At 47.0% G+C, this 21,149-nt stretch overlaps 1 protein-coding gene across 1 annotated transcript in view; it reads right to left on the reverse strand.

The window, feature by feature from the left end:
- FSTL4 (follistatin like 4) overlaps window positions 1-21,149 on the reverse strand; it is a 412,856-nt gene that overhangs the window by 185,824 nt on the left and 205,883 nt on the right. The gene's annotated exons all lie outside the window — the stretch shown is intronic.

Genomic DNA, 21,149 nt, shown 5'->3' on the forward strand with positions numbered 1-21,149 from the left:
ACTAAGTATAACAGCTGAAATGACAAAACTATTTTTGAGACATAGTCTCGTTCCCTCACTCAGGCTGTAGTGCAATGGTGTGATCTTGGCCTACTGCAACCTCCACCTCTTGGGTTCAGGCAATTCTCCTGCCTCAGCCTCCCAAGTAGCTGGAATTACAGGCGCCCACCACAATGCTCAGCTAATTTATTTATTTATTTATTTATTTTTTGTATTTTTAGTAGAGACAGGGTTTTGCCATGTTGGCCAGCCTGGTCTTAAACCCCTGACCTCTGGTGATCTACCTACCTCAGCCTCTCAAAGTGCTGGGATTACAGGCATGAGCCACTATGCCCTGCCCAATAAAACTCTTAGGAAAAAAAAAGTGGTGGATCTTTGTGACTTTGGGTTAGGCAAAGCCTTCTTAAATATGACATCCAAAGCACAAGTGACAAAAGAAAAACATAGATAAATTAGACTTCATGAAAATGAAAAACTTTTGTGCTTCTTAGAATAAAATAAAGTGAAAAGAAAACCCAAAGGATGGGAGAAAATATTTTCAAAGCATATATCTGACAAGGGACTTGTATCCAGAGAAATATATAGAACTCTTGCAACTCAATCTTAAACAGACTAATAACTCAATTAAAAAATAGGTAAAGGATATGAATAGACAGTTGTCCAAATAAGATATATATACATGGTCTATAATCACATGAAAAGATATTCAACATTATCCACCAAGGAAATGCAAATCAAAATCACATGAGATACCACTTTAATTCCACTAGGGGACTATAGTTAAAAAGACAAATAATAATAAGTGTTGGTGAGAATTTGAAGAAGTGGAAATTCTTACACATTGCTAGTGGACATATAAAATGGACATATAAAATGGCAGAGCCACTTTGGAAAACAGTCTGGCAGTCCCTCAACATTAACTTTATTTTAGAGTTAATTTTTGTATATGGTGTGAGGTACGACTCCAACATCAGACTTTTTATGAGGATATCCAGTTATCCCTGCACTGTTGAACATAATATTGACATATGACCCAGCTATTCTACTCCTAGGTATACACCCAAGAAACATAACATATGTCCCCACAAAAACTTGTACGCAAATGTTTATAGCAGCATTATGCCTATTCATGATAACCATAAAGTAGAAGCAACTCAAATGTCCATCCACTGATAAATGGATAAAATTTGATATATCCATGCAATAGAATTTTATTTGGAAATAAAAAGGAAGGAAGACTGATGTATGTCAAGACATGGATGAACCTTTGAAGTCAGTCACAAAAGACCACACATTGTATCATTCCATTTATGTGCAATGTTTAGAATAGGCAAATCTTTAGAGACAGAAGGTAGATTAGTGGTTGCTAAGGGTAGGGGGTAGGTGGGTAGTGGCAGCAGTAGGAAGGGAAGGAATGGGGGATGACTGTTAATGGATGCAGTTTCTTTTTGGGGTGGTAAAAATGTTTTAAAATGGATTACAGTGATGGTTGTATAACTCCGTGGATATATTGAAAACCATTGACTTGTATATTTTGAATGGGTGAATTGAATAGTATGTGAATTATATCAATAAAGCTGTTACAGTTAAAAAACTGAAAATGAAAGGCAAAACTGTAAAGTTAGAGATGATGTAGAATAATGCAGGGCCTCGGGAGCAGGGAAAGATTTATTTTAAAAGGCACAAAATCTACTAATCATGAAGGAAAAGATGGCTTAATTCAACTTTATGAAAATTAAGAACTTCCATCCTTAAAAAGAAACAAAGATAGAGTGAAAAGTTGAGCCACCAGTAGAAGAATGTTTGCAATAAATACAATCAACAAAGAATAGGTATCCAGAATATATTTTAAAAACTTCCATAAGTCAATACAGAAAAAGAAACAACTTATATGTAAAAAACTTGTGCAGGTACTTCACAGAAGAGGAATCAAAGTGGTCAATAAACAAATAACACGATGCTTAGCTTCATTTGTAATCAGGAAAGTATCAATTAAAACCACAAAGAGATGCCAGTCATACCTAACATTTTTAATGTTTTCTAGTCACAAGTGTTAGTAAGAATATGAATTATGGGAACTCACACACTGCTGCTTCCAAGGAAAGTTGGTCAACAATTTTGGCAAAGAGTATGGTGATATCTAGAAAGGACAGCAAAGTAACAGTGCCTAGGGTACATGCTAGAGGAACACTTTCACAGGTGCACAGGAAGACATATCCGAGAATGATTCCAGTTGCACAGCTTGGAATATCCCCAAATGGGAATGAACCCAAATGCTGGCTGTCAACAGTAGAAGGGATACATTGTGGCATAGTTATACAAGAGGTTATCCAGGAATGAAGGGAACAAGGTACAACTATACCCCATAGGGACTAGTCTTACAAATAAGATACTGAGTATAAGAAATACATCTGAAAAGAACACCCACAGCATGGTTCCCATTTATATGGAGTTCAAAAACAAGAGAAAGTAAACCATGTTTATACACATTTATGAATATAAATTTAGATAACTATAAAGAAAGCCGGAAGATGATTATCACAGAATGGACAGTGGTCACCTCCAGGCAGGGAGGAGGACGTTGAGTAGGGAGGGGTACGAGAGAGGGAGCATTTCTAAAGCACAGCCTAATTCCTAAAACATGGCTCTTGTCTTCATGATCATTCTTTTAACTGCATGTACACATTTTCATCCCATTGTCTGTATGCCATACGTCATAATAGAAAATGAAGAAAAAAACATTTCCTTTTCACCAAGTGGCTTCCCTTCCAATTCTATGAATGTGCCAGTAGGTCAGCCTTGCACATGGACACAGCTATGTGCAGGGTTGTGTGTTCAAGCATTCCTATGAGTACTCAGCTCATTCTAGTTAAACACGCTGGCTGGGATGCCATGGACTGAGGAAGAACATGAGGAAGCAGGGCTTCTGTCCTCCATGGAGAAAGTTAGCCAAGTTAGCTGTGGCTGTGTGACTTACTTTTCCAAGGAAATGGGGGTACGTGAATGTGTGTCAATTCCAGGCTCTACACTGGGGTTTTACTCCCTCTTCACATCCCCTTCTGTACCCTGCACTTCCTCCTGGTCATCCCAGAGCTCAGACCCTGGTGGGCTCAGCAGGGGCTGCCCAGACACCCCTTGAAGGGGTGGGGAGTACCACCCTCTCACGGAGGTGGTTTGCTCAGCACACTGCTCACCTGCCAAAATCCTCCTGGTTCTCAGATGCCTGGCCTTCCCTACAGTGCTGACTGCAGAAGGCCATGTGGGCCTGGGTCTGCGAGCTGAGCCCCTGCTCATGTTGGATGTATTGTGTGAGTGAGAAACTTTTACTGGGGTGCCGAGGTTTTGCAGTTGTTTGTTACTGTGGCATAACCTAACACTCCTCTGAAACCTCCATTTCTTTATGTGGGTAATAATTTCCACCTACTTGTGATGATTGTTAGTTCTCATCATTCCCTCCTGCTCCTCCTCCTCTCACTTTAAAGTGGATGCAAGAACACTGAGAAATAACTCATTTGTTGAATTAGTCATTTACTTATAATCCAGACTGTGATTGTTCGGAACATTGGAGAGAGGGATTTCTCCAATAAAAGACAAACTTGCTGACTCATGTGGGGTTGACAGCACTCACAGGATCATGAACAGTCAGATGGCGTAGTTCATCCCCTGATGCTGGGGAGCATGGGTGGTCACCTATTTCAGACTGTGCCTCAACTCTGCTAGGGAAACTGCTTAACTCGCTCAACAAAGAACTAGTAGCTTGCACCACATGATACATACTCCCAGTTAACTGAGAAACACAGTATTTCAGCCACTTGTTTTAGATATGTGTAGGCACACTCAAGTCAGACGTCACAGGGAGGGCATGGAAAGGGAAAATGAAATAGGAGGTGAGAAGATGAGGAGGAGTACAGGGAAAGAAAGAGGGCACAGAGAGTGACAGAGAGAGAGAGAGAAGCGGGATGGGGCAAGGAAGAACAGAGTGTGCAACTGCCTGGTGGATATTCAGGTGGTTGGACCAGGCTCTGCGTGCCCACATGAACTTTACTGACATGTTACTCCTTTTGACATGCCCATTTTGAAATGACCTCTCCATTGGCATGACCAGCTACTCCCCAGCTGGCCAAGCCCAGCTCACCCTGATTTTGTCCTACCCTGAGTCTCAAATGTCTCCCAGTCACAACTCTTCCTGTGGACCACATCCTGCACTTCCTCCTGGCCATTCCAGAGCCCAGACCCTGGTGGGCTCAGCAGGTGCTTCCCAGGTACCACCTGAAGGGGTGGGAGAGCCACCCTCTCAGGAAGGAGGTTTGCCTTCTCCTGTCAAAATTCTCTTGGTTCTCAGATGCCCAGCTGTGCCCTTTGGCTTTGAGGTTCCTGGGGCTAGAAACCCCCAACCAGAGAGTCTCAGTGGTGGTGCTAGGGTCGGGGGAGAGGAAAGCCTTTCTGAAGGATGTGTCCTTTCTTGGGTCAGGCAAAGGTACTTGTCAAAACCAGATCTCCATCCCACTGAATGACAAGCCAGTGCCCACTTCTCTGGAAGGAGTTTTTCTCCAATTAACTTAAGTCATGTACCTGTCTGTCTAACTGACAGGCCCCAGGGCCCTGGGAGAAGACAAGACATCCTATCACTCGGCGGGGACACCTCAAACATTTGCTCTGTTAATTGGCTGCTGCCTTATTAAGAGGTGGGTCTCCTGCCGCAGCCTTCATTACCGATTTCCAGGAGTAACTAGGCTCCCCCACACTCCAGTCACCAAGGCGGTTGATTAAATACCCCGATTTCCATGTCTTTGAACTCAGCAGCTTGCTGGCTGAGGTGTACATTTCCCAGACAAAGGTATCCTTAGAAAGGAGGCACACTTGGATCTAATCAGCAGCCTTTGCGCTCTGCCCTCCTCTCCCTCCATTTGTGGACTGTTCTTTTGTTCTGAGAAATCCGACGCCTACATTCCCCTTTGGTCTTTCTCTTCTTAAGTTTACATCTTACATTGTTTGAGTGTTTAAATATAATTTCAAATGGATATTGTTTAAATTATTAAGCTTCTGGAAGAAAAGAAGACTTTGCTGGGAAAAATGTGATTGGCAGAAAGCACCTCTAAGGCTGGTGGATGAGGAGAGGTAAGGACTTCCAGAGTCAAGCGCTGCTTCCCCACCCTCCTGCGGAACCCCTGTGTACTGGAGGTGGAGGCTACAACTCAGGAAAGGATGGTGCAATGACCCTAGAGTGCAACACTCCATCCAACTATAGTCCAGGACAGGGACTGAGCCACAGGGTAGGAGAATCACACTCTGACTTGGGCTCCAAGCAGCATTTCCTGAGTCAGCGGCCCGCTCTCCAGATGGGGTGGTGACAGGATGCGCCCTGACGAAGGGCTGACACTTCCACAGGGCTGTTCAGGGCCCAGTCTAAATGGGACACTCGGCTCCTGTCAGTTGAAGGATTTCACTCAGGCCTCACTGAGATGACTTGTACTTCTGCTTAGACAAGGATTGGCTAAGGATGGAGGAAGGCAGTTAGAACCATCCCGGGGTGGGCAGGTGTGATGGTTAATTTTCACAATCAGTGCCTGGTCCTGCCGACTGTATTTTTCCTAAGTGGTTCTCCGGTCTGCCAGCTCCCCTGATTCAGGCCTCTGTGTGGCTTTGCTGAATGTCCTCGATGCCTTCTGCTGGGCCCCTGCTTCCAGGGTCACTCTGTCCCAAGGGCAACACAGGCGATCTTTCTGAACACCAGGCCTATGGTTTAAAACCCCAGAATGCTGCCTGCCCTCGCATCCAAGAGAAAGTCCATGCTCCTTAACCTGACGGTCCAGGTCTGGCCCCAGCTTGGTCAAAGCTCCTTTCCAGGCTTGACCTTGCTGCTTTCTCTCTGCCCTAAGCTCTATATTTGGAGAAACACCAATTGGCTTGTGACTCCCTATGCTGGCTTCATACCCTAACCCTTGGCCTAGAAGACTCCTTTCCTCTTTCTCTAACGCATTTCTCATCATTTAGTACTCAGTCCAGATGGCACCCCCTCTCGGAGGCCTCCCTGTTCCTTCCATAACAGACTGGACGTGCTCTGTCGTGATGTTCCCCATCCTGGTTTACAACAGGCAGGGGGTGTGTGTCCCCCTCAGCTCCCCAAGGGCAGGGACATCTCACACTCCTCTTGGACCCCCGCCACCAGGCCCTCGACTCGGCCTGGTACACAGCAGGCTCTCAGCACTGTTTGCTGAAGAAAGGAAATGCGGAATTGCAGAAGCCTGCCAAGGCACGAATGGCCCAGATACAAGAATCACAGATCTTTCTATGAAATCGTGAAACACAAGAGTGAAACTTGATCCATGCAGCGCTGAAGACAGGGACCACTACTTTACTTTCCTCGGGAGTGTGAAGAAACAGGCGCAATGAGGTTTAGAGCACACACTGGTACCGCTTATGGGTTCCTGTGTGATGTGCACTAGAGAAGTTCTATTCCTGATCACACCCACCCTGAATTCCTTTTCCAAGGCTGCCATCTCGGGCTGCCCCACAGACTCCTGGTCCCCCTAGAACCCAACCTGGGCTGCACAGAAGCTGAGTCCACTGGCAGCAAATCTAGTTAGGAGCTCAGTCCCGAGCTCACTCTGTCCATCGGCTCCTCTGAGGTGAGCCATACACAGTGCCTGGCTTTTTGCTAATTTTGAAAAAGGGAGAGACTGCGCAGGTGCTCACTGCAAGGCCTCCTTCCTTTTCTAATTACAGAAATCACGACATACATAGACGGTGTGGCACAGTAGAAGGAACAAAGACAACAAAGAAACAAAGGTTTTAAAAAACCATCACACTTCCTTTGTTGAGTCAAGAGTGGTATGGGCACATGTCAGCTACACGTGCAGAAAGTTTCCTTCAGAACACAAGTGAGAGTGCAGGCACAATCTGCACAGTTGCTGAACGATAATCACTGCGTGGTTTTTAAAAATCATACATGTAAGAGATGTGGCAGAGCAGACAGAGCAAAGACAACATTTAACATTTCAAATCAGTCTGAATCGCAGCTCTCCTCCTCACTGGTTGAGTGGTGGTGGGCAAGTCATTAAACCTCTGTGAGCCTCAGTTTCTTCACCTGCCAAGTTAGGGGTAATAACAGTCCTTACCCTGAAGGGCTGCTGTAGGATTAAAGAACAGAAAGTGCACAGAATGCTCAGCCTTGGACCTGGCATGTAACAGGGGCTCTTTGAGTTAGTTGTTACCCTGCCCTCCGTTCTCATCCAATCTCTGTTTTTTCAAAAAGGGTAAGATGTATAAAATCACAATCATTTGCTGCAAAGTTTGATGATTATAATCACAGCCAGCAGAGTCTCCATGGAGCTATAGCCACAGGAATCCTGGTGGTGCCTTCACTCTGAGTTCTTTCTTTCTCAGCCTTCTAGACGGGCACGCTCAAGTGTGCATCCTGTTTTGTGCCAACTGTTTCTCTAAATTAGTATCTGGGCTTCTGTTGGCATGTTTTACAGAGAGAAACCACATTTCTCAGCAGTGGACTTTGCCTTCCTTTTGTATAGATTCCCTGTTTCTTCGGGTCTTCGTGATACCCACAATTGTTTACCCTGAGAACCACAAAAGTTTTTAATATGGAAAGTTTGTTCCTTTAAAATCACTAGGAGAATGTTTATTGAGACAAGCCTGGCATATAAACAAGATCTTCATGTCACTGAAATTTGGCAGGGGGCAGAGGAGGGGATGCTGGCGAGAAGGAACCCAGGCAGAAGTGGAGAGACAGAAAGGAGTGACTGAGAAATATGGGCGTTTTTCTTCCTGTGTGATGAAGCCCTCACCCTGTGTTTCATGTGACATTGGCGGGGACTTTCTTCCTTTGTAATGTGCTCACTGGGGTTGTGACATCACATAGCCACATGGAGACAGCCACTGAAGTTCAAAAACAAGGTGAGTGTAAATGTGAATCATTTCATTAAAACAACTGGATACACAATACTTGATGTCTGTGGTAACTCTAACTTTTCCTCATTTCCCTTTAGGGGTGTGAGGGTTTTTAGGTACCTGCTGTCTGATCAGTTGCAAGTGCCAAGTCTGGTGGAGGAGGAAGGAATGCAGCCACAACATCAGCAAAGCTGCATGAAGTATTTCCTTCTGCTGCTGCCGCTGCCCTGTACCTGCTTATTCACGTCCCACCCACCCAACCTTCCAGGTTCAGGTCAAGCCCTGCTCCCTGACAAATATCCCTCCTAACCATGGGAGTGGTCACTGGCACCCAGTGAAAGAGGATAGGCAGGTGCCAGTACTGGTGCTGTCATTCACAAGTTCAGTAACTGGGAAAGTTATCTGGCTTCTCTTTGCCTCTCAGTAAACACCAACTAGGAAGAAGAGTGCATGAGATGATGTCTATACAGCCCCTGGCAGTGGGCTGGCAGCCTGGCAGATTCTCAGTCAATGAGAATATGTATTTCCCGTGATGCTATCCACCCCACCCTGATAGTCATTCCTTCTTCTTTTCTGCAAGGCTGTGTCCCATAGTGGCCCTTTATTGTCTTGGGGGTTGAACTTCTACCTTTATCTCTTAACAGGGCAGGTCTTCTGCCTTCTTTGCCTTTTCTTGGCAACAGAGTTTGGCTCTCATGCATTTCTCTCTAATTGGTTAATCACATTGTATTGACTGCAACATTAGAACTAATAGTTCAGGCCTTCCCAATCATCCTGACCATGTCACTGGCATACTGACACACGCCCATGGCTTCATCACACAAGGAAGACACACTATGACACACTGGGGTTTTCTTCTATTTCAGTTGCAGCCCTGCATGCTTTCTGGTGAGCACACTCTAGCTACCGAGATGAAGGCACGGGAGGCTCCACTGTAGGGTCGAGCGTGTCAATCAGTGGCTGATCCTTCCCATGGTCTCTGGATACACCAGTGAAGGCAGGAGGTGAAGTCTCCCAGGTCAGCTGGGAACAACCAGGGACACTTGTCTGGGGCTGCGTGAGGTTTGTTCTGGTCTCTGATGGAATATTGCCTTCATGTATGCTTTTTAACATACTGAGTCAAGAATTAAGTGTGATCTGTTGAAATTCCCGTTAAGTCAGTCAAGAAAATTAAGTGCACTTAACCTGATCATTTACCCTTTGCAATTTTTGGTAACTATAGTTGAAAAAGTTGTTTAGACACCTTCTCATTTCAAGAGCCCCTGTGCTCACCTAAGCCTTGAGTTCCTCTTTGTCAGATTCTCTGATTTCTCTGTAGAATGTGAATGGTTCATCTTTCACTTTTTTTCCCAGCCAAGAGTACATGGGTGGTGTGTTATTTGAACCCCTGCCTAGCAGAAAATACTTTTTATTGTTTGCACACATGGATCACCATTTTGATAAGCGTAGAATTCTTGCATCATGGTCTTACCACCTCAAAACTCTACCAATAATGTTTTTTTCCTTTATATCAGACAGTATCTGAGACTCACCTTGGACACAAATGTAACTGAAGGGGAGAAGCTGCCCCGGGCAAGCTGGCCAGCTAAAACCACTCGAGAGCCCCCAGTGCAACACCAGGTGGTTTTTTTTTTTTTTTTTTTTTTTTGTCTGCTTTGTTTTTCTCTTCCTGGATACTTCAGATCAATTTAATTTTTTTTTCAAAACCTAAAATTTAGCAATTATATTTTGACTTATTTGATAAATCTTTCAGCATACAGCACTTTTTTTTTCCAGATCTCTCTTTGCTTATTGTGTCCATTTGAATTGCTCTGAGGTCTTTAAGATAACCAATCACTATTATTTTAAATCTCTTATCTCTGTCTTACATATCTATCATCCTCTCCCACATTAGTTTTTAAATCTTCTTCTCATTTTCGATGTATTTGGGCAGCGGTTTTCAAGTTTGTTTTCTGTATTGGAACAACTATGATTTCTGTATTGTTAATCTTTTCTTTTCCTGCTTGAAGTGGAAAAGCAACTTCTGCAATTGTATTTCAGGTTCTTTATATTCTTTCCTTACCTCCCCCAGCTTCTATTTTATTTTTGACTGTGGCTCAGCCAATTTACAATCCCATTTTTTATCTCATTTCAGAGTTCATGTTTTCTTGAATTGGAAGAACACGTTACTGTCTAAAATGTGCTTCTGTTTCTTGTAATAATTTTTCCCCAAAGCATGCTCTTTTGCTGCATCTTAAGTGTGTGCTCTCCTCCTCCTCTGTTGCAGAAGCCAGCTTCACCTTCATTCTTGTTCAGACAGGTCTGTTCAGGCTTCACCTCTGTTTATTCTCACCGCAGCCCAGTGAGATTGACCAGACTGGAATTACAGCTAAATCCATGGTCACTGCCATGACATACTGCACCTGGAGAGGGGTCTTAACTTCCCTGTAACCAGCATTCATGGCTAAACAGTTGAGAAACGCCCTTGAAAATCTGGAGTTTTGCATGTGAGTGGGAAGGAGAACAAGCAAGCTCACTGTCTACGGAATTAAGATGATGTGTCACTGACCCTTTCTGGTCCCATCTCCACCCATACCCTGGTGTCCCCTTCTGAAACCTTCTCCTTGGTCTAGGATATTTCTTTTTTTGCAGCTTTACAAAAGACGTCTTCCTCACCCCTGCTTTCCTGTCCATCACCCCCCTATCCAGAAAGGTTCTGCCCTTCAGAACCTCTGATGGCTCTAATTTAGGGTTCCCCAGCTCATTGGACAAGCTTGAATGGGGAAAAGATTAAAATCTCAGAAATGAGGACTCATGCAGACCTGGGTCTGTACAAGCTCCACCTGACTGAATACAAGCAAAGATCTCTGCAAATCCCTATAAAAATACCTTGGATTTATTACATTTTGATGGAAATATGGATCACTGGATGAGCCACACAGCATCTGAGAAACAGAGACAAAAATGGGGTGGAAGAAGACAGAAAGAGACAGAGATGTACAAGTGCTTTGGAGGAAGAGTCAGAGAGCTAGCCAGGCAGAATGAGCGAGGGAGGCAAGGGCTCAAAGAGGCATTTGCTGGACCACTGTAGACTAGGCCTTTGGGCACACCTTAGCCAACTGAAGGGGGCATGCAGTGCACTGAACACAAGCAGTGGAAGAGAAAGCACAAGTTCCCTAAGGAAGATAAGAAAAGAGAGGTGGCTGCTAAGTCCCTGGATGAGCCCTTCTTTCCAGCTACAAAGAGAAATGCATAACTCAGATCACCCTGCTTATAGTAAGTGGATGGAATTCACTGCATCTGGCTATTTTAATTACCTACAAGCAAAGTGATTTTGCTACTTTCATTTAGAGGAGCTTTTTGAAAGTAGTTTTCACTCAGATTACTCTCATTAACAAGTGATCAAAATGCATCAAAGCAGAAGTGAGCACAAAAAGAAGAAAAGCAGAGGGAAGAACTCTCTAGGAGATGTCCAAACCCAGCAGTCACTGCGAAGCTCTGTCTTCCCTCAATAGCCTGGAGAATACATGTGTTCTGGATCCGGCCCTCACGAGGCACCCAGGTGCAGGACTGGGCACAAGCTCACCTACAATCGGGAAGCATGGGTGGCTCCCAGAGACCCAGGATGCTGTACAGGGCTGGGCCCCAGCTTTCTGTAGTTCTGTCCCTCAGTTCTCCTGGCCGAGGACTCAACTCTACAGACCTTACATTCAGTTGTTTGGTGGGGTCTTGTTCCTCATGCATCCTCCAATGAGCCTGCACTGCTGGGAAGTGTTTACTCCTGAAGACACTCTCTGCTGATGGAGATGAGCAGTCATTTACTCTCCCCCGGCTCACTGCCTCCTGACCCCCCTCATTTCTGTCAGTTAATTTGATACAGTGGCAAAGGCTCCTCCCTCTCTTTGGAGAAAAGAAGATGGCCCAAACTGGGTCATTGCTTCCCTGTCCAGAAAAGCAGGCAGAGAGACTGAGTGCCCATGCCAGGCACAAGGGCTGGGGCGAAGGAGGAAACAGTCCAGCCCCCAGGCCTCTGCTCAATTCTTGTACCCACTGTCCTCCCAGCCACTAGTCCCTTCAATGCCTTATATCACCAGGCAGCAGAGGAACCTGAAAGGTTCCCACATCTAGAAAAGAGCACGAAAGTTCTGTCCTCGAGCTTGCTAGTGAGCATAAAACACTTTGAGGCAGGCGCACAGAGTCCACGTATTTGAGTTGTGGCTGGTCTGACAGCTGCTGAGTCTATCACACAGATAATTAGATAAACTGCTTGAGCACAGAGATTCAATACATGGTGTCATTTAGCGGCTGCTACACAGGGGCCTTGATCTTAATTGAAGGCACAATAGGGGAGAACCTTAAAGGAGTACCAAATCAACTTCTTCTCGCTCCAGTAATTAAACATCTGACTCATGGTGATCATCTGAAACCTCTCGAGTGTTGGGCATAGGGTCCACTCACATGTATCTGAGCACCTGAGCCCCCGGCACCCCTCCTGTCCACACAGGGCCTTCCTCAAACAGCCTCCTGCGGAGAAGTCACTGCCTCCCCTTGTCAAGGCCACTTTTGGGTGGGCCTCATGGAGTAACAAGAAGTAATGAGTAATATAGCCTAGTGGCAAAGAGCTTGGGCTTCCAATGGCCAACAGGGCCCTGTGGGGAGATCAACCACATCAGCCCTCCGACTTCCTTAGTTTCTCTTTGCTTACTCACCCTGGTCCAGCAACTCTGGCCCCCTTGTGAGTCACCAAACCTGCTAGACAAGCTCCCACCTTAGGATCTTTGCAAACTTTGTATTGCCACTGCCTGGGATACTCTTCCCCAGATATTCAAATGTCTCACTACCTAACCCCCCAGCCTCTTGCAGGCCTTTGCCCAAATGTCACTTCTCATATCAGAGGCTCTGGCTAACTGCCCTCCTGGCTTTATTCTACTCCATGGCACTTGTCACCATCACATAGACTTCATCTCTTGTTTACTGTCTGTTTATCCCACAAGACTGTACCTATCATGTGGACAGGGCTCTGTTTTTTTCCCTGCTGTGTCCCCACATCACTGAATAGTATCTGACTCATAGTACACGAATGTTGCTTAACAATTGGACAGAAGGGTTCGAGCAGGACAGCACCATGGTCAAAGTTCCATCTTGGAAAACTTATTCTAAATGCCATATGGAAAGTGGATTTGAAGAAGCATCTGACCTGGGGCTCAGAGAATAGCTAGGAGGCCATAGAGGTCATCCAGCCAGGAGATGATGGTGGGATGGACCATCCCAGGTGGAATGAGAGGTAGACTGAAACGTGAGGAGAGGTCAGGCAAGAAGATATGGTTGGGTCTTTTCTCATGGGACAGTCTGGGTCTTTGAGGCATAGCTGGAACTGTGAGAAGAGAGCCCCAGGGGACCTACCTGGAAGCAGCTGGTATAGAAGGAGGGGCCTATGGAGAGTCAGAAGGATGGGGGCTGGTCCCCAGAAGACAGTGGAACAGGTTTGCAGGGAGGATGACAGAGCTCACTGCAGGAGGGATGCAGCAAAACCAGGCCTGGAAAGTGCCTTCTTGGCATTTAGAAGGGTAAGGTGATCTTAGCAAACTCAGTGGCAGGGGTAACAGGACAGGAACTAGGTGCAGACCCTAGACAGCAGAATACAGGGAAGCTGCAGAAGTGGAGACAGCCAGTGCAGAAAATGCTCTGCGGCCTGAGAGGGAAGAGAAGAAAGGCTACCTAGGAGGACAAAATCCTGCGCCTTTGGGCTTTAGGATGAGAGAGACGAGTCCGCCAGCAACCAACAGGAATGAGGAGTGCACAGCAAAGGACGGGTTGGAGAAAGAAGGACGGGGTGCCAGAAAACAGCCGGAAACAATGTGGGGAACTCGGAGGCTATAGCCTGTTTCCATAAGAGAAATCAATGCACCGCGAGACTTTCTCAGCTCAGTAACTTCTTAGCAATTTTTAATTACTAGAATGTAATTAATTCATTCAAAGTGCAGCAGTTCTGTGAAGCACACCACACATGCTGAACTGATAATATTCTTGCACATTTGCAGAGTGCTCACACCAAGACATTTCCTTGCATAAAACCTGGAGGAAATAGCCAAAGAACACACATGTTTGTTTTAAGTCACTTTTCTTGATCCTGGAAGCAGATACTGTAAACGGGACAACGGAGCTCCCAGGGATGCTGGACTATGGGGCTATGAGTGAATTTTCAGTTCAGTCAAATCCTAGTTGTTTTCACAGATGCTGACAGAATCTGTGGAGTGAGGAGGGGGTATCCAACATGAGAGACAGTCCGTAAAGATTCCCATTTGTGCTTAAGGTCTTGGAAGCATCTCTGGCTAAAGCAGCCCCCAAAGGATAACCCAGAGAGTGGAGATGTGTGGCATTTCTTTTGGCTGTAAATTCCTTGAGGTCAGGCCTGGTGTTCTGATCCTACTGGTATTCTCAGGTCCTGGTACAGCCTTAGCACCCAGTGGGCATTCAACAGATGTCTGTGAAGTTGAGTGTCTTGGCAGAAAATAGCCAAACCTCTTCTGTGGAGCTTAAAGTGAAGGCCAGGAAGAGGGCTGGGTACAGAAAGATCCTTTTGCAAAGACCGAAAGAACAACAGCGGCCACTGGACAGAAATGTGGGTAGGCCCAGAGTGGAAGGGCAACTGGAAGAACAGGAAAGGGAGTCTGGAGAGAAAGTAGAGTCCAGCTTCCAGAGCCAGACCAGGCTGAAGGTGGGCTTGTCCCCAGAGGCTCTGCCTACTTTTGACCCCAGGTTCTCCTGGCAGCCTTCTGGGTATCTGTGAGTTTCCTACTCTTTCCTTAGAAAGGAGACAGGGGTCTGGTTTCCTGTTGTCCAGAGGCCCTGTGAGTTTGGGATGATTGAGCCAGTTTTCCCTGGAGAAGCTGTAGCTGGCTTCTTAATGACCTGTAGGGCAGGGAAGCCCTGCCCAGCAGTGGCATGCAAGGCCCTTCCCACTGCCCATGGCTCCTGAGCCTTCCTTCTGCACCAGGAGGTCTCCTGGGGGAGAAGCATAAAGCAATTGCATCTGTTGGGAACGTGCCTTGCTGAGACCTAACTAAAAACAGCCCCGAAGCTGTTGGTGCCTTTGAAGGGCCTGTTGCAGCAGCAAAGCCTGGGCCCTGGCTCGGCTCTGCCTGCGTGACTTGGGACAGGTATTAGCCTGCTCTGGGCTTCAGGGTCCCTCTTTGGGAAATGAGAATGTTGCAGTAGCTTATCTGACACCCGGTCAGCTTGAGTTCAGACTACCCTGCTTGGCACACAAGGCCTTTCCCCAGCTTGCTGTGATCCACTGTCTGCCTTTATCCCCAACTATACTCTCCCCCACACCCAGGATCCCATAATCACTTGCTCTTGCCTGAGACTGGAGGTACCTCATGCCAGTACCCCTAGAAAGCCTTCTCCACCCTCTCAACCTAGCAAACCCTCCCTTGCCCTTCAAGATCCACCTTCAAGGTCTCTTCTCCTCCAGCACCTTCTCTAAACATTCTCATTCTGAGTTAGATGAATTTTTACCCCAGGCGCCACTGGCATTTCCTGAGAGCCCGGAGGTACATTCTAGGAACTTTGTCCGGACTAGGGATCAGAGACACCTGATTCTCCCCTTGCTTTTCTACTAACCTGCTACATGAATTTCGGTGGCTCCTTACGTGTCTTTTCAAAAAGCAAGACAGTTGGACAAAGTGATCATTAAATTTGACCAACTGGAGATCAAATTCTAGTCATTCATTAAACAAACATGGAGGGCCAATGTTCTTCTCTCCCCTCATTCACAGGAGGACCCACCACCCCTGACCTCCTTGCTCATTACAGAGTTGTCACAAAAATGGGCAAGGGTCTTATAGTGTTACAACGGCACTACCATCATCCCTAGTGCTGTTGATACTGCTTAGAGAAGAAAGCTCACTGCACGCCAGGTGCTGCTCCTGTCATACAACACTCTACGAGGTAAGTGCTGTTATTATTCCCATTTTACAGATGAGATAAATGAGGCACAGAAAGTTCATGTGCCTTGTCCAAAGCAGCACCCTCGAGCATGTACCACATTGTCCTATCAGCCTGGGGCTCCCTGATGCTTCCTCAGGCCCCAGCATCTCTTGCTGCAGGGACTGCTCCAGCAGAGTTACACCAAATTCCCTATCAACGCCTTACAGCATCACAGCCCTGCAGCAGGATTTCACACATCCCAGGAAGTGAGTCTCCTGCTGAGAGCTGGACTGGGCTGACAAAGCTGGGGATGTGAGAAGCTTTCCCTGGCAGGACAGGAAGGACTTGTGGAAGTATAGAAATGCCCCTGGAGGTGTGGGGCCCAATTTAAATTCTTAAAGTAACAAGACTCAAAGTAACAACAGCAACAAAATAACAATAAGAAAAATAAAAGGCTCTTAGGCAGCAAGCTCTATTTGCTCTGCTAACTTGCAACAAAATACTGAGTTTTTATGCCTGTTTAGTAACAAGAAAAAAAGATTTCTTAGTGAGCCTGTAGTATGTTTAACTTGTTTCCAAAAATGGAAATGACTTCCTTTCATTAGCTTGTGAACTCTCCTCTGAAGCACCGAAACTACCTGCAACCACCATCAGGCTGAGGAAGCTGAAGGGCCCCCTTAAAACGGAACCTCCAACAATCCCCTTTCTTCCATAATTTCATGGTTTGTTTGGAAAACTGCCCAACTATGACATTGTGTCATCTGGTATAATACAGCCCTGGCTTGGTGAGTGACTGCTGAAAGGGAAGCTCATCTTCTTGAACAGCGTAGGAGATAAAGCGTGAATTCAAAACCAAGAAAAATGAGTTTAAAAGTGCCAACTAATACACAAATAGGAATGCGATGTCACAAGATAACTTTGAAAACACAAACTCTGTAAGAAGTTAAACAGTGAAATCCATCCAATATCTTGGCATTCTCTTGGTAGGATTTGGTGTTGAGGAAAAATGTGACTCTAATTTTGCCACAAGAAGAGATACATCTTTCCCACACCCCCTTTTGCCCCTGACTTTCAGTGAGATCCTGCTTGTGACTCAGGAGATCTGGGATCAAAGCTGTAAACTCTAGCTGCAGCAATCCTTTTGAGTCTGGTTGATTTCCTGTACATGCTAATGATCCCTAAATGATATATTTCATTTTACATTCACAAGGAATCCCATTGCCATAGCAACTGGACTGTGATACCAGAAGTTTTCTTATAAATGGGCCTCACAATGCTGCCTCTTATCCCTTGCTGGGTGATGAAGGCTATGTGTCCCCCACCACTCCTCAGGAGAACCCCTTCCCCAACAGAAAATCAGTGGCTCTGGCCACAGACAGGGAGCTCCAAACTGCAGTGACTTAGCCCAGCACAGCCCGTCACCTCTCTCCTCTTGCTCCACACACTCCAGCTGCACGAGGAATTGTCCTAATTATTGACTTCTGGGGGCAGCTAACGTCCCGGAGAATGAAGTCACAACAACTTCTCGTAAAGTCTTATAGAAATAGAGAATTAAAGATAGATATTTTAGAATTTTTGCTTGCGTGAAAAACAAGTTTTTGTTGTTGTTGTTGTTGTTGTTGTTTCCTATATTAACTCCCTGGAAATTTAGGACAAATGACAAACTGTCATCCATGGACCTCAAGCTGTTATTAAATATTCTGCTGCCATTGTGGGGTGGGGACTGTAGGAACTTGTTCTTTACATTCTCCTTTGTTCCAGGACCCCCGTCACCAGAGAAGCTCCCATCTGTTTCCTTCTCCCCGCTGGAGCCATGGTTCTGGTCAAAGTGAACTGCTCACATCCCAAGAAACTCACCTCGGGGCTGGCCTGCTTTCCCTTCATCAAGCTCCTGTGAATGAGCGCCCAAGTCTTTCCTGTTTGGTGGTCACTCCCTATGGGAATGACCAAGGAGGAGAAGCAGTCCAGCTCTCCTGCCCTTCTATCAGGACTACAGCTGACCCTGAGGGTGAGGCACTGAAGGCTTTCAGTGGAATCCAGACCCAAGAGGCCATCTGCATAAAGAAAAGGCCCTGCTCCAGGTGGACACTGCTGGGACAGGGCCCAGCAATGAGTGTGTCTGCCTGACACTCATGTCTTCCTCACCCACTCTCCAAGTACCATTAAACAATCTGGGCCCAGAAATCTCTCCCCCCACCTCCCAGGCAGAGCCCTTGTTCCTGTCTCTGCGTTCTTCACAGTTTGTGCATCTGTCTACTCTCGCCCTATGGCCATGCTGGATTAGAATAAATAATGATGGCAAGTCTCATGAACACTAAATCCATGCGATGCACCAGGCAGTGTAGTGTGCTAAGTGGTGTTTGTGCAGCCCCTCTTTCACTTCTCTCCAGGGCTGCAGCAGGTGGGTACTGCTGTTAGTCCCATTTTACACCCGAGGAAAAAGCCCAGAGAAGCAGAGTGATGCACCCAAGGCCACATAGCTGGGAAGTACTGTGTCCAGAATTAGTGGGTTCTTGGTCTTGCTGCCCTCAAGAACGAAGCCGTGGACCCTCGTGGTGAGTATTATAGCTCTTAAAGATGGTGCGTCCAGAGTTTGTTCCTTCAGATGTTCAGATGTGTCTGCAATTTCTTCCTTCTGGTGAGTTGGTAGTCTCGCTGACTTCAGGAGTGAAGCTGCAGACCTTCATGGTGAGTATTACAGCTTCTAAAGGCCACACATCTGGACTGGTTCATTCTTTGCGGTGGGTTCGTGGTCTCGCCGGCTTCAGCAGTGAAGCTGCAAACCTCCGTGGGGAGTGTTACGGCTCTTAAACGTGGCATGGTCCCAAACAGTGAGCAGCAGCAAGATTTATTGTAAAGAGTGAAAGAACAAAGCTACTACAGTCTCCAAGAGAACCCAGTGAGTTGCCACTGTCTGGCTGGGGCAGCCTGCTTTTATTCCCTTATATGACCCCCCCACCCATATCCTGCTGACTGGTCCATTTTATAGAGAGCTGATTGGTCTATTTTATAGAGAACTGATTGGACCATTTTGACAGGGTGCTGATTGGTGCATTTACAATCCATGAGCTAGACACAGAGTGCTGATTGGTGCATTTACAATCCTCCAGCTAGACATAAAAGTTCTCCAAGTCCCCACTAGATTAGCTAGACACAGAGAACTGGTTGGTTTGTTTACAAACCTTGAGCTAGACACAGAGTGCTGATTGGTGCATTTACAATCCTTTAGCTAGACACAGAGTGCTAAACAGAAAAGTTCTCCAAGTCCCCACTAGGTTAGCTAGATACAGAATACTGATTGGTGTATTTACAAACCTTGAGCTAGACACAGGGTGCTGATTGGTGTATTTACAATCTCTTAGCTAGACATAAAGCTTCTCCAAGTCCCCACTAGGTTAGCTAGATACAGAGTACTGATTGGTTTATTTACAAACCTTGAGCTAGACACAGGGTGCTGATTGGTGTATCTACAATGCCTTATCTAGAGATAAAGGTTCTCCAAGTCCCCACTAGACTCAGGAGCCCAGCTGGCTTCACCCAGTGGATCCCGCACAGGGGCTGCAGGCTGAGCTGCCCGCCACTCCCCTGCCGTGCGCCCTCACTCCTCAGCCCTTGGGCGATGGGACAGGGCTCTGCAGCACAGGGGGCAGTGCTGCTCGGGGAGGCTCGGGGGTGCAGGAGCCCATGGCGTGGGGGAGGCTTCGGCAAGGCGGGCGCAGGTCCCAAGCCCTGCCCTGCGGGGAGGCAGCTGAGGCCCGGTGAGAATTCGAGCACAGCGCCGGCGGGCTGGCACAGTTGGGAGACCCTGCTGCACCCTCTGCAGCTGCTGGCCCAGGTGCTAAGCTCCTCACTGCCTGGGGCTGGTGGCATCGGTTCCCCGCTCCGAGTGTGGGGCTGCCGAGCCCACGCTCACCTGGAACTCACTCTGGCCAGCCCGCCAGCGTGGCGCGCAGCCTGGGTTCCCACCCGCAGCCTCTCCCTCCACACCTCCCCGCAAGCAGAGGGAGCCGGCTCCGGCCTCCGCCAGCCCAGAGAGGGGCTCCCACAGTGCCGTGGCGGGCTGAAGGGCTCCTCAAGTGCTGCCAGAGTGGATGCTGAGGTGGAGGAGGTGCCCAGAGTGAGGGCTGCTAGCATGTTGTCACCTCTCAGTACCAGAGCTGGGATGCCACCCTTGGTCTTTCTGGGAACTCACAGGCACCACTCTCCACCAAAAAGTGGTCCTTAAGAGAGGAGTTCTGCTATACCAAGTGGGCGGCAACTCACAATCTGTGAAAACCTCAATGAGTCAGAAGGATTCGGTGGATAAATTCAATCAACATGAAGCAGAACTGAGCCCTGATCTGCTCAAGGCTGCCTGCCCCGCTCTCCACGCCAGCTTGTTCCCATCCCTCCTCACCTCGGTGGGTTTTGTGGTGGCTGGTTTTTCCCTCCCAGGAAATGAGAAATGTTGTTTGAATAACCGATGGTGAGGGAGGCTGTGCACACTCTGATGCAGAAATAGAAACCTTTAGGAAGATGCAATTTAGAGGATATTGGAAACCAGAGAATGGAACATCAGTCTATAAAATTCAACACGGCCAATAAAGCTGGAGCAACTGGTCAAGTGTTTTAGTGTGCACGGTTGCAGAGGAATTGGTGGCACGTGGCCGGGCAGCGCTTCCAGACTGGGGACATTTTTCCTAGGCTCATTTTAGCCTCATTTCCATAATGTGTCTCATGATCTCTGAAGCACCTCGGCATTAGCATTATAAGCACAGCCGTGAAAGTGTCCAAGACTATTGTCATCACCAGGTAAAGGCGCCTTTCCCAAGCCCTGCCTAGCACTCCATGCTGCCATGACTGCTAAGTGGAGTGGCCCATTAGGTGGGTGCAGGTGACACAGGTAGATGTAACAGAGGCAAACATACCTTTGCTCCACCACCTCAGCCGTGAATCCACCTCCACACACACGTGTCATCAGTGGGGTCTGTGAGGGTGAGGCAGGAGCTCTGCCCCTTCCCACTTGGTGCCCAGGCCTCTACAGCCTGGACTGCTCTCAAGCCTTTGTCTCCCAGTGTTGCAGGCACTTGGCAGGTCTCTAGTCCAAGCCTCCTCCTCTCCTCCCTGCACAAACTAAAGCACTTTCCTGACCTCACGCAACTCCAGGTGGGCTCTCCTAGCTCAGGCTATGTGGGCCTGTTTCCATCTGCCTGCAAGCTGCCTCTGTCTTCTACACATTTCCTAATTCATGTATACCCATTTTGTACACAAATATTTGTACACAATAAATACTTCTACAGGCCATGACATGTACTATTTACCAGGGCCACATCAATCAACACAGGATGTGCATTCTG

The sequence above is a fragment of the Rhinopithecus roxellana genome, chromosome 3 (genome assembly GCF_007565055.1).
Source record: "Rhinopithecus roxellana isolate Shanxi Qingling chromosome 3, ASM756505v1, whole genome shotgun sequence".
Classification (NCBI taxonomy): domain Eukaryota; kingdom Metazoa; phylum Chordata; class Mammalia; order Primates; family Cercopithecidae; genus Rhinopithecus; species Rhinopithecus roxellana.